The sequence below is a fragment of the Charadrius vociferus genome, unplaced genomic scaffold (genome assembly GCF_000708025.1).
Source record: "Charadrius vociferus isolate BGI_N301 unplaced genomic scaffold, ASM70802v2 scaffold38, whole genome shotgun sequence".
Classification (NCBI taxonomy): Eukaryota; Metazoa; Chordata; class Aves; order Charadriiformes; family Charadriidae; genus Charadrius; species Charadrius vociferus.
In genome coordinates this window covers 1,030,136-1,043,149 of record NW_009650176.1, presented here as the reverse complement: position 1 = coordinate 1,043,149, position 13,014 = coordinate 1,030,136, and positions in this window count along the sequence as shown.

Sequence of the window (13,014 nt, the reverse complement as noted above, 5' to 3'; positions counted from 1 at the left end):
AACTTGTAAATTAAAAATTGAAATAAGGGGGGGGTTAAGGAAAATACTTAACTATGCTTCATAAGAGTAGCACAGAAATAAAGCCATAACACAGACTCTGATTTGCATTCAGGAATACATAGCACTAATCCCACAATTTAAGTATATTAAACCCTATTTTCTTGCTACAGACACGATCCTGCCCTTACCCATTCTCACAGCTGTCCTTACCCCGCGCTCAGGTAACTCCGGCCTTGCAGGAGGGATGGAAACCCGTGCGCTTGTATCCTCCTCCCCACCACAGAAAACACTCGAGGATGTGAGTGACAGCTGACCTCCAGACTCGTACCTGCGTGCCGCCCCACGCAACTCCTCCCAACATCAGCACCGAGCTGCTGCTAGCGACAGCGGGGCGCAAACTATGGGTTTCTGGAGTAACAGAGTTGAATTAAGTTAGAGCCACCTTCACCTGCAGGTTTCTCCTGCCACAAATAACGCAACGACGTGTTACCGGTTCCTGGGGGTGCAGCCCCAAGCCAGCACTGCGCTGTCCCCAGCAGGTCACACCGCCTGGTTTGAAGAGCAAGGAGTCGGAGAAATCCTTCTGCGTGGCTTGGAGAGGCCGGTGAGGAGAGGCAGGGATCTCCCAGCAAAAGAGGACATTCTATTTAATGTCTTATACTGCCACCATCTGAAAACTTACTCATTAAGAAGCTCAACTAAGGGCTGTCATACACTGTCCGTTCCTTCCCCACAGCGCTGAAGTTTGGGCTGAGGCAATAAAAAGGCAAATACAGAAGGTAATAAAAGCAAAGCAGAAGTAGAAGGGACATGCTAATTTAGAGCTGCCACGTGCAATTCCTGCCCGCTTGATGTCATTCACTGCATGAGTTATTAGAAATGGACAGGGGTTTATATCCACTTGATTGACTAGTACGGGGTTGTAAAGGCAATTTCTGTTAAATGCCAGTTAAACACACCAGAATTCACCCCCCAAAATTTCATTCACAGAACCTCTCTCTGTGCAACTGAAACAGTAGTGCTGGCTGCTACACAGCTCATGGGGGTGTTTATACATAATTTAGCTCAGGTTCTCCTAAGAACAGGAATTACAGGATAGCATGTGGTAGGGTATAAAAAAAAACTGAACCACTCAACAAAAATTATCCCTGACAAAGACAGCTGAGTAACAGCAAAAACAGGGGAAATGATGCAGTCGATGCGCTCTTCAGACTGATAGGAGCTGACTCGGTCGTTTCAAGAAACAGGGATGCTATTACCTTTGTCTCTCATTTCAGTCTTGGAAATTCAACCACCTCCTGCGGCAAGTACAACAAAACAGTGTCACTCAGGGTTTGAGGTTTGGTGTTAAGGAGCCTACCGTCTCCTGCTGCAGCCTCAGCTGACCCGAACAACAGGGCACATGAGAGAGCACACAAAAAACAAGCAAGGATTGAATTTAAAATTCAGACTCTGCTCAAAAACTCCTAGCTGGAACCAAAAATAACTGGTGATAAGCAGACAGCAGCACTTGCGAGTTTCCAGTTTTAAGGGATGCAGAGGCACATCGGCACCGGTGGGCTTTGCCCTGCAGCCCCAGGAAGGCGCTGGCCTTGCTCGCCCCATCGGCGCCCACGGGGACAGGCACTGCGCCCGGCCGCCCCACTGCCACCGAGCCCCCGGGCAGAGCAGCCTCGCAAAACACACAACACGCCCCAGCGAACCAGAAAGGGAGTTTCTGAACCCAAAAGGCCGCTGGAACTTTGTCTGCATGTGCCTGCGTTGAACCGAGCGTTGCCTGTCCTTGTGTTGACAGCAGAGCCATAAACATGAGGGGAAACGAGCAGAGACATGAACGGAAGTTACAGCAGAGGAAATTTCTCTTCCAAATTGCTCAAAAAGGCAGATTTTAGATATGCACCTGCTTCGCAAAACCACTGATCTCTCTGGTAATATTGGAAGAGTCCAGGGGCTACGGATGCGTGGCAAAAGGAGCCCTTCATGTCACCGACGTGGTAAAGCAGTTTAAATGAATGTATCTCAAGGGTATGCAACTCAAGCATCGCCTCCACACGTGCTTTAGTGACATGAGTATAGCTACAGCCTGGAAAGGGACTGCGTCTCCGGGCAGCATCACGTTCCAGAAACCCCAGAATTTTACACCACTGCAAAGATCTACTTTGGTCTTTGAACACGATTTTTGGAAAGAAAGAAAACAAAAGACACACCACACCAAAAAAAAACACACCACCAAAACTGGGGACCAGTTTATAACTCACTCCATCCTCTGTCAGGCATAAATGAAAACTAGTGAACTAGTAACCCCCAGCGTGCAGAGGGGGCGGAGGACTCCCAGCACGGGCAGGACTGATCGGAGGCTGCATGAATCGGTCCTTTATGGGTGTCTTTTATAAGGACATGGTTGTCTTTGCAACTGTCAGCTTTATGATTGACTTTGACATTTTAATATCCTATTTAAAAGAGTTAATGAATAGGCTGTCTTCAGGGTTTTGGCAAATCACATCAAAAGAGAGGGTTTACAAATGAAATCGGGATACAGAGGGAATTCAGCACTTCTAACCTCACAGCTCATGGGTCTGAGGAGAGTTACAATTCGCGTTGGTACGGTAAATGAATTTTACATCCTCTCTTTACTACAGAATTTTACATCCTCTTTTTACTACCTGTAGTCTGTTTTAGTGCCTTTGACAACTGGACCATCAACATCACCTCATGATACACCATTAACAAAAACAAAATCCCGAAAGTAAACTTCCCCCCAGTCATTTGCAGGCAAGGAGGCATTGAAAGTTCTTCTGCAGTAGAGGTAAAGAAGAGTTTTAGAAGTTGCCCATAGTTTGTTGGTTTGGTTTTCTTTTTTCCGCTAAAGAGTAAAGAGATTCAAGAGGGGAGAGTTTAAAAAAGAAAAAAAAATTTCACTCCTACAAACAGAGATCTGACTCTGAACATTTGCTTTCATCCTCCTTCTTTCTCATCTCAATGTTCAAGTGTATTTATTTAGGAGAGCTGAGACAGACAGATTACAAGATTTGGCAGATGCTTTCCCATACCTTTTAGCTAAGACTATTTTCAGCATGACCCAAATAGGCAACACAGGAGTCAGTGGGAAAAGCATTATTCAGAGATCTTTTTTGGCTCCTACAACAATCATCTCTCATCACGGTGTGATTGACCATCTGTCACCAACTTTGGGGACTTTTCATTAAAACATTTTTAAATAGTCAATTATTTAAGAGTTTCAACTTTGAAGACCACACTTGGGAAAGGAGCATCAGGCAACCTGGTATTTGTTTCTTAGCACCAGGGACCACCCTCCTCCCTCCTGTTACCAGAGCAGCTGTGAACGTTGGTCCTAATAAAGCCACATCCTCACTGGGAAGTCTTGCCCACCTTCCACTTCCAAGGGGTACTCAGCCAGGAACCCAGGTCTGCAAGAAATCCCACACAAATGCAGGAGACCACTTATTGCTGCAGAAGAAACAGTGATGAGAAGACAAAGAAAGTATTGTGCTGAACAGTTAAATACTGGCCTGTGAGAAAAGGGGAAAAACCACAAATGAGAGATCTCCAAGCTTGAACTGAACAGCAAGTTAGGTTTGGCCAGTTGGGAAAAACACCTTTGCAAATATCACTGCAAAGGAATGATGAGCAAGATTCTCTCCAGCTGAGATGACTCACACCAACACCAGCATTAATAGAAGCAGACATCATAACTGTCCCCAGCGATGGAGCGGGACACTTGGCGACCTGGCACTCGCTGTATTCTTTGCACAGAAACGCTGTACCACAACTCTTGGGTTTGCCCCCAGCACTTGACACTTCTCATAAGGAAGTCACTGCTTTGATTACCAATGTCACCTTAATTTCTCTTTCTCACAAGACAAACCTCTCTTGCTTGGGCATATTTCAAGATTGCCTTCAATAAATATGAATGCAAATTTATTCATTCAGATTCATTAGTTGTCATTCACTGTATTACCACCGCTACAGAAGCTAAAGAAACATTCATCTACACATTTCTTTTCAGGTACTTCTTCACCAAAGACAGCTACTTGATCTTGCAGTACATTTTTTTTGGCTTTTAAAAAATAAGATACTATTCAGCTTTGTTTTATGTTTAGTGGGAAGACATCCGTACCCTGAGAAGGTATGAGCTACCAGTCTGCCTCCTCGTTCTAAAGAGGAACTAAACCTTAATTTCCGGCAATCCTTTAAAAGTTGCTTTTCAGAGTATTGCCAGACAGCAGATGCCGTAAGGACCCTTTCCACAACGCAGGGACATCCTCACAAGTGCTCCTTGCTCTGATCTGAAAGGCCATCAGGTCTAGAGACTTGCTTATTCGAGCAAACCCCAGCTCGCTGCCTTTTGAACCCCACTGCTCCAAACCGTGCTCTCAGAGGAGGCTCTTAACCCGCAGGGGAAGGACGTGTCCTGCAAACCGCCAGGTGAGCTGCCCCTATTGAATAGCTTTTTTCACCAACTTAAATGCCTCCTAAAGTAGGTCTGTACCCAAACACAGCCAGGCAGCCACAGCCTCAGGTGGCGTTACGTACTGCATTGATTCATCCAAGTCCTTCCCAAATATTGAGATATATCAGTAATTTTATAATAAACTACAGCAGAAGTGTAAAGGAAGCATCCAGGATAACACTGAAATTCAGGACCATATGGATGTAACACATGCATACATTAAAGAGAAGCTTTGAAAATAACCTACTTTTTCTACAGGGCTGGAGAAGGTTTGAATTTTGGATGGAGACAAGGAATGAGGAAACCCCAAGAAGAATGGCACACTTCTGCACTAAAACCCTCTTGAATATTAATGAAGCCATCACAAAAGAAGATACAGCATTAATATGACTAGCATGATAAAATATGACTTCAGCTTATGACATGTTCAATCGCTCATTTAATTTTTATAGGAGTGATTAAGATGCCTTCACTTGAATTTTATACTGTTTACTATAAAACATTACCCTTTTCTTCAAAATCTATTGAGACAGACAAACCACACACTTGCCAAGCTGTTAAATAAATAGTATTAAATCAACAATACCCAGGGTCCCAAAATGCAAGTCATTTCCATGTATATTGATTTTATTTCCATTTGCTGCAATAAAAGTTTTGTCTCTAAGCAAAAAAAAAAAAAAAAATGCTATTTTATCAAACTGTTTTGGTTTTAATTCCTGAAATAATGTAGTTCTGCAGTCACTACACAGGGCAAACCTGCCCTAAGCGCTTTCAGACAGACACGCCTCAAGGAGCGGAGTGAACTTAGTCGGGTACAAAATCAGGCTTGAGAGGATACCTGCCCGGGAGGCAGCGGGCAAGGAGCGGAGAAGCCACCGCCAGCAGCTAAGCGACATCAATGAGATACTGCTCCTGGTGCCAAAACACACGCAGGACTATTTCTGAAGTACACCACGGCTTTGTAGAAGGCTGGCAGCCAGGCGGAGGCTCACAACAGGGCTGCGCAGCGTTTCCCTTCTGCAGTAGGTTTTACGGCAGCAGCACCAGCACAGACAGGGGTAACTTCGCTTTCTCCCAGCGCTCGTGCCCCAGGCTGGGGTGCCAAAAAGGTTCTGCCCATCACTCCTCACCAGCAGCTCCCCAGGATGGACCAAGCTCCCAGTTCCCCCCAGCAGCTAGCCCTGGTCCATGCAGCGTCACCCCCTTCGCAAGCCGTGACCCCACGAGAGCGTGCGCTGCCACCAGACCAAGGCTTCATCCCTTAACTAAGAGCTAAGGCGGGAGGTGAGCTCGCTTCTCAGCGAGCAGCTGCCGGTCTGGGGGTATCAAAGCCAGAGGACCGGGGTCTTCATCTGGGCAAGGGACCTTTTATCTTAGCAGGCACATTGCCCAGTTTCACATCAGAGATGCTCAAACTGGGGGTTTTGACTATGGATCAAATTTATCCAGTCTCCCACTGATCCTCCCCACAAGTGTCTCTCACTTTCTCACATTTCTGTTCACTGTTCTTGAAGCTTTTCTTCTTATTTTTTCATAACTCGATCTTCTCAAGTGCTTGGAGGTGTTGCGATTCTCTCTGGAGCCTTCATTAATACAACACTGTATTCTGGTTCTTGTTGCTTCAATCTGGTGCTCAGTCTTCAATACGGATGAAGTAAATTTCAGGCGAAACAAGTTATAAATATGCTACTTCTGACTTTGCATTGCTCAGTGTCTACAGACCATTTAATTTCCCAACACCTGAAGGCTCTACCTTGAGAATGAGGGAGAGACTAAGGCATTCATGGAGAATACAAAATGATGAAGAGGTCACACTTTTGTCACGTCTTGCACAGCCACAAAGAAAGCCCTGAGATGAAAATGTCTTTGTCCTTGCGAAACCAAAACAAAGACAACAGGTTTGTCCTTTCATATCATGTAAGAGGAGTCACCTCATTAATATACACCCTGAATTCATATTTGCCCATCACCACTTACAATTCAAAAGTTATTTGTTGGCTAGTAATTCCAATTAGGATGATCTTGGATGAAAACCATTTAAAAGTGCCCTTTGTGAAAACGGTTGAATTAGTCTTTCTCCTTTTGCCAGCAGAATAAAGGACTGCTCCCTTTTCCAATCCATAATAATAATAATCATTTTTGGTTCAGCTACACTGAGCTGATCTTCAATTGCTATACAGCATAACCCAGTCCACAGAATCTATATTGTTCGATATTTTCCAGAAGTTCTGCATAATTAGACCCATCTGTTTTCTTTTTCAGAGTTTTACAAGCCGATAGTTTCTATTCACTTCATTATAAGAACAACAATCAGAGGAGGTTACACAGGCGCTGCTGCAGAGCACCATCAGATGCTCTGGTATTTAATCAACGCAGAAGCCCCTGGGCAGGTCCCAGCCCCACCAGCGCAGCCCAGCTGCCTGAAGTCCTCTTGCAGTTTAAGCATCGCGCTGCAGTTTTAGATCCACCCAAAAGTTTCCCCAGCACAAACCTGGTGAAGGCGAGGGAGGGATGGGGGGAAGGAGGAGGGGTGCTGCAGACACGGCCTTAGGAGCCTCCTTGTCCTCGATAGCGCTCTCATCTTCACAAGACCTCTCCCTGAAGCACAAGTAACACCATTTCTTCAGAAGAGGCCACAGTTTTACCCACTCTGGGGGATGTGTGGGTGCTCCTGCCTGTTACTAAAGTAAAGAAGGAATCAAGAGCCTCACAAAGCTGAGGTGCTCCTGGGGGATCAAACTAAGGTACAGCCCCTGAAGGCAGCTGAGACCCACGAAAGGTTTGAAAGGGAATACTCTATTTAGGTTTGAATCGTCTTCTGAAAAGCCGACAGATTTGTTCTTCTACGCAGTCCATCGGAAACTATTTCCAATAGAGTGTTCAAACAGCACCCAGATGTGGTGCTGCTGCTCCGGATTCTGCCTCATCTCCTGGAACTGCTGAAACAAACTGCAGCACTGCTACTGATAAAAACAGAGCTTTTCAGGTGAAAAAAAAAAATGCCTGAGGAGTAGATGGGCGATAACAAAACACTACTGTGCTGCTAAGTAACTGGAGTGTTTCCTGCACACTGATAAATGCCAGAATTTTTCAAATTGTCTGACTTAACAGGGTGATCATTTATCTGCCCAAGACAAAAATAAATCAATTAGTGGATGAACAGACTGAAAATTAAAACTCTTTTTGAAAGAATCCCCAGAAACAGAGCACCAAATCCTTGGCTGATTCCGTACAGCCTCACCGACAAGCACAGACTTTATTTCTCTGCATGTAAAATGCCTCATTTCAAGGATTACCCTCGGTTTCGTTAAATAATGTTATTGTTCTCACTTCAGTCTTTTAATCACTGCTGAAGCTGAGCAAACCTTGCACTTCGTATTATCTGCATCAGCATATGCTTCTAGTCGGAGCAACAGAAGAGCGATGCCTTCTAGCTTCCAGGAGGGAGGGGATGTCGGCGGGGTGTACCTGCTCCTCGCGCGGCCCTGGAGTGCGACGCTGTTAATCACAGCGGCTTACATGCCAATTGCAGGGTTTCTCCTTTTACCCCACAACTACAGTTAGTATTGGTGGTAGAATTCAGACAAATCTGTCTAGACCTCCCTCTCCTCCCAGAAGAAAGCTGTCCATCGAGAGTCACAGCAGTGGGAGTTTCTCAGTTGACTTCATTGGGCGTTAACAGAAAGGAGCTCTGTGTGACAGTGGAGTGCATTTAAATCGCTGGAATATTCAACATGTTTTTCAAAGCAAACACCGGACAAAGTTCCCCATCACCTAAAATGTATTGTTTCCAGGGGGTAACAGTCAATAGCAGTGTCTTGCTGAAATCCAGCCCGTTCAAATTAACGCTGTTTGAACTTCAGTCTGGGACATCCGTGGGACAAGAGGCAGATCAGCGCTCTGCGTTCAGCGCTTCAGCTCCCAATATTAAAATAACCCATCATAGGGAGAAGAAGGGGAAGGAATCATCCTTCAAAAGTCTTCCTTTAGACTGCTTCCAATGGCTCAGGTGTTTCCTGAGGTACAACTGCACTAAATGCATACCAGCTTGCTCGATTTCTTGTGTTGTGATTTAATTGGGCTTGAAGATAAGATGAAATGCAAGCCCTTAAATACAGCTGAAGGTAGATAAGGCTTTCATTCCTGAGCTTAAGGTATTCTTGCTGAACAATTACACAGCTCCCTCGCCCTCCACACCCGTGTAGACCTCACACCAGTTATCCTGGCAGGGAATAAAGAAGCCTTAAAGCATAAAGTTTCCAAGTGCCCGTGGGAAAAGAAATTCCTCAGCAGAAATTGCTGCCCGAGCGGCAGACGGGGACCTCAGATATTTTGCACACTGTGCTACGCCACTGTTGCCTGATGGCGACATTTCGTACTCAAGTTTTTATCAGTTTAATCCTGGCATGACATATTTGAAGCACATTTTACAAGAGGCAAGCAAGTGTCATTCAATACAGTAAAAAGCATCAAAGCTGTGGAACACGAACGAAAGCACAAATACTGGAAGGGTAAACTGAGAAGCAGCGAGCGAGGCCGAGGAGCGTGCAAGTCGCAGGTGGAACAAGCTGCACCGTGCCCATAACTAACTACAGCCATTGCGCAAAGTCAGAGGAATTTACTTGTTGGGGAACCGATGTACAGAAATATCAGATTCAATACAGATAAAGACTCTGCGATTTTAAGTACAAATAAGTTATGAAGAAAAGTATTTATTCTGGCATTTTTCTATCTCCAAAAGCCCATTTTTCAAAAAAAACCTTTGTCCAGGAAAGATGCAAAATACCTCCCTTCAGATTTGTACTTTAAACAGAACAAAATCTCCACTAACTCCACACAAAGTTATGGAGGACACATATTCACCAACCGCACTGGAAGTTTTTCTCCATCTGTTACCAGTTTTCAAATAACATTCTGGAAGAGCATCCTGGGTCAAGCAGGTCCCGTAAACGGCAACCCACATACTGCTGCTTCCCTGGGCCCTCCCGAGCTCTACTGAATAGGAAGAGCCCAATCTAGTTCCAGGAGAGCAGCCTCTGGTGCGGCTCAGAGTGCCGCTGGCCGGGCTCGGCGGGGGCCGCTCGCAGGCACGGCACGGCCGAGGGAGGGGGGAGCCGGGCAGAGCCTTTCACAATTATCGTCGTATTTACGAGGCACATATCAGGCTGATGCATCACATTCCCTGACAGCCGCCAATCTCGCTGTGAGGTAGAAGACTGCAATTTCAGTGCAAACCTCACTAGACAGGTTCTCTTTAAATAAGTTCAAGCTCTGTGGTGTTTTTAGATACTTGCGTGCTGCTGTGGTACGTGAGTGCTGCTGAACGCAAAAAGGAAGAGGGTTTTAAAGAAACAAAGCTTGCCTTGTTTAAAATCCGCTCCCTAGAGAGACTTCCGTATCTCCACATTCATCATCGCATTAAGCTCAGCAGTCATCGGTCAGGAAACAAGAGACAGCAGTAGCCCAGACTCCCTGTTTTCAGAAGCAAAAATGACTTCGATACTCACAGCACCCAGCGAGACTCCCAGCGACGAGTACACGCCTGAAGGAAAGGGCTCCTGCCTGGGTCCCCACGCGCACGCCCCATCGCACTGCCCCATCGCCTGAGCATCGCTGAGCAAAGGGCCTTCAGCTCCATCTGATTCCAGACCTAACCCAGAACAAGCAAGGCTGCTTTCTGCCAACTCTCCCCGCTGCCCTGTATCAACCCAACGGCCCCGGCCACAGCCTGACCCTCACTTACTTGTAGGCTGCACCCGAGGGCAGGGCTGAGTAAAGCCCCCCTGGGAGCAATGAAGTCTCCTTACAGCCTAACCCCACCTCTGCTCCGCTCCTTGAATTTTGCTCCAAATACAATTCAGCTGGAGCAAGGCGTTTAGCCTGAGGGATTTCCAGACCTGGACTAGCTCTCGCACTGGGACAATAACCAGATTTGCGGAGTATGACTGACAGCGTATCAGCAGCACAGGTGAAGGGCATATCAAGAAATTTTTAACTTACTTGTTCATGGACCTATACCAAAAAAAAGTATGTTAAATTGTCCCTGCTCAGGGCAGGGGGGTTGGAACTCGATGATCTTCAAGGTCCTTTCCAACCTAAACCATTCTGTGACTCTATGATTAACTCCAAAGAGCGCACCAGTAATTACTTCTAACTGTAACCAAACCCCCTCTGAATCTAGGTGAGAGAACACTGCCTCGCCTGAACCTGGCAATATAGCTCCATGCCTGCTCTATGGCATATGTAAGCAAATTGCTCCTATTTTCCATACCAGCTATGTGGTTTCCACTTGTTTTCACACCACGGCGCTGTGTGCTATGATTTCAAATTTCTAGGAATAGCCTGATTTTAAAAGGTGCCAGAAAGTTCCCCGTTTCTCACCGTGTGACAGCGCCTGGATGCTTCACGAGTCTGCTTTCCTCAGCTCCGTTTCACAGATTGTCAAAGGAGGATCTCATAAATCTGAGGTGGAGCAGAAAAGCAGCTTCTGACCGGGCACAAAGGGACAACCCTAAAATGCTCCACGCCAGCAGCCCCGAGGCTGCATCACCTTCCCCAAAGGTTTTGTGGGGAGGGTTTGGGGTGGGCAGGACTCTGCGTGTGCCAGAAAGAGGGAAAAGAAGAGAAAACTGAGCTGCGGAGGGGCGGCAATATCATTAGTCCTGTACCTGTTAAAGTAATGCCAGCAATGAATCATGGTTCACAACGCTGTCAGCAAGAAATGGAAAAGCTATATTTAAAATCTAGTGGCAGGGGGGGGCGCAGGGGAAAGCCTTAGCCAAAAAGCGGAAAAGTCGAAAATAGCAGAAGGTGTGGGAGGTGTGAGCCGTGGGCCGTGCCCGCCCCAGCCCGCGCGGGGGACGGCGGTGTGCCGAGCCCGCGGCTCCGCTGCAGAGCCCCCTTCGAAGCCATGAGCGGATGTTGGGAGAGGCCGCTCTGGTCCCGGTTCCCCATGCTGGCCCGGGGGTTCCTACCCTCCACGTCTCCTCGTAAAGAGCATCATCACGCTCCGCTGGATGTTCGTCCTTAAATGTGTTTCCAAATTGCATTTCACTGATCGTTCCTCACCCCGGAGCTGGAGTACCAACGGGGATGTTCAAGGTACAGAGATGAGAGAAACGGCGTTTTCTTCTCTGCCTACAAGCAACAAAACTCTTACGCAGCTTTTCAGAAGAAGAACGGCATAGGGATAATGAGGTTTTAAGTAGGTACCATGGTTTATTACAAATTTATCTTTACTCATAATATTTCCCACTAGTAATATTCCTGTCTGAAGTAGGGAATGAAATATGAAATTAAGATCCAAATACTTCAGTACAGACAACCACTTCAGTACAGTCTAAGCACTTTGACAAATTGATCTGATATAATTAATTCTTATTTTAATAAAATAAAATTAATTTTCCAATAACATCGGATCATCCCATCACACACGTTGGCGTTCCTAGAGGTGTTGTGGCAGGTTATGACTTTGATACACGGCACTGCTATCATCTTGCTTTTAATACGTAAAGAGCGTGGATTGATTTCCAGTTTGGCTGACTGGCGAGTCAGAGAGGCGAGGATGGGGGAAACGCAACCGAGCGGTCTGTTCAGGCCTCTTCACGTGGGTGTAGAAACACAATATTGTCTGAACGGAGGTCCCATTAACTCACGTGTGTCTCCCAGTGCATGCCCCTCGTGACATCGACATCTCAATGGGATCTCAGAGATAACGTTACACAACTATGAATTAACTCTCAAGCTGTGTATTCAACTTAGAGTCAACAAGTGTGGGACGGTGTGTGAAAGAGGGCGATTTGGGGAGAAGCCACAGGGTTCAGCTCGATACAGCTGCAGCCTTGTTTGTAACCGGGTCTCTGCGGCACCGACCAAAGGCTTTTGCTGAGTCCAGTTAAAGGAGTTTCTGCATAAACGGCGTCATGCACGTTCCCTCCGTTGTGATCTGTGACTGCTAGAGCACGTCCAATTAATCCACCGAATTCAGCAGTTTTCAAGGTTGTTTAGATGCACGTGCGCCAACTGCGCCCTTTCGTCTTGCTTACGTTGCTGCGGGGTCTGGAAGGGGCCGCGGAGCCGTTCCTCCCGACCCCGGAGACGGGGCTGGCGGCTGAGGTGGCGGGCAGAAGGCAACCCAGCTCTCCTCTGCTGTGCCACCGCCTCTTCGCCTCCTGGAGCTCCTGGGAAGGCTGCAGACAGGCCAACCCCCGCTCCGGGCCCCTCACACAGACTCAAGATTTGGTTTAAAAGGAGAAGAAAAGCGTTCCTGGAAGAAAAGAGAGGTTAAGGTCTGTGCAGGAGAGAGACAGCACCGAGCCACCGGGCAGCAGCGGAGCCTCTCCCAGCCCTGAGCTGCTTCTTGCAGAGTTGAGCCCTTAAGGTCAAACAGCGAATGAATGGTTTTCTCTTTCCTTCAGAAAGAGATGGAGAGGGATGGCAGTCTGGGAAAGGACAATTTCCAGGTGCTGCCCTTTGCTCCCTTGGCTGACGTTCAACGTGCCAGGGCAGGAGGAGCTCCCGGGCACCGTGCCGGGGCTTTTCAC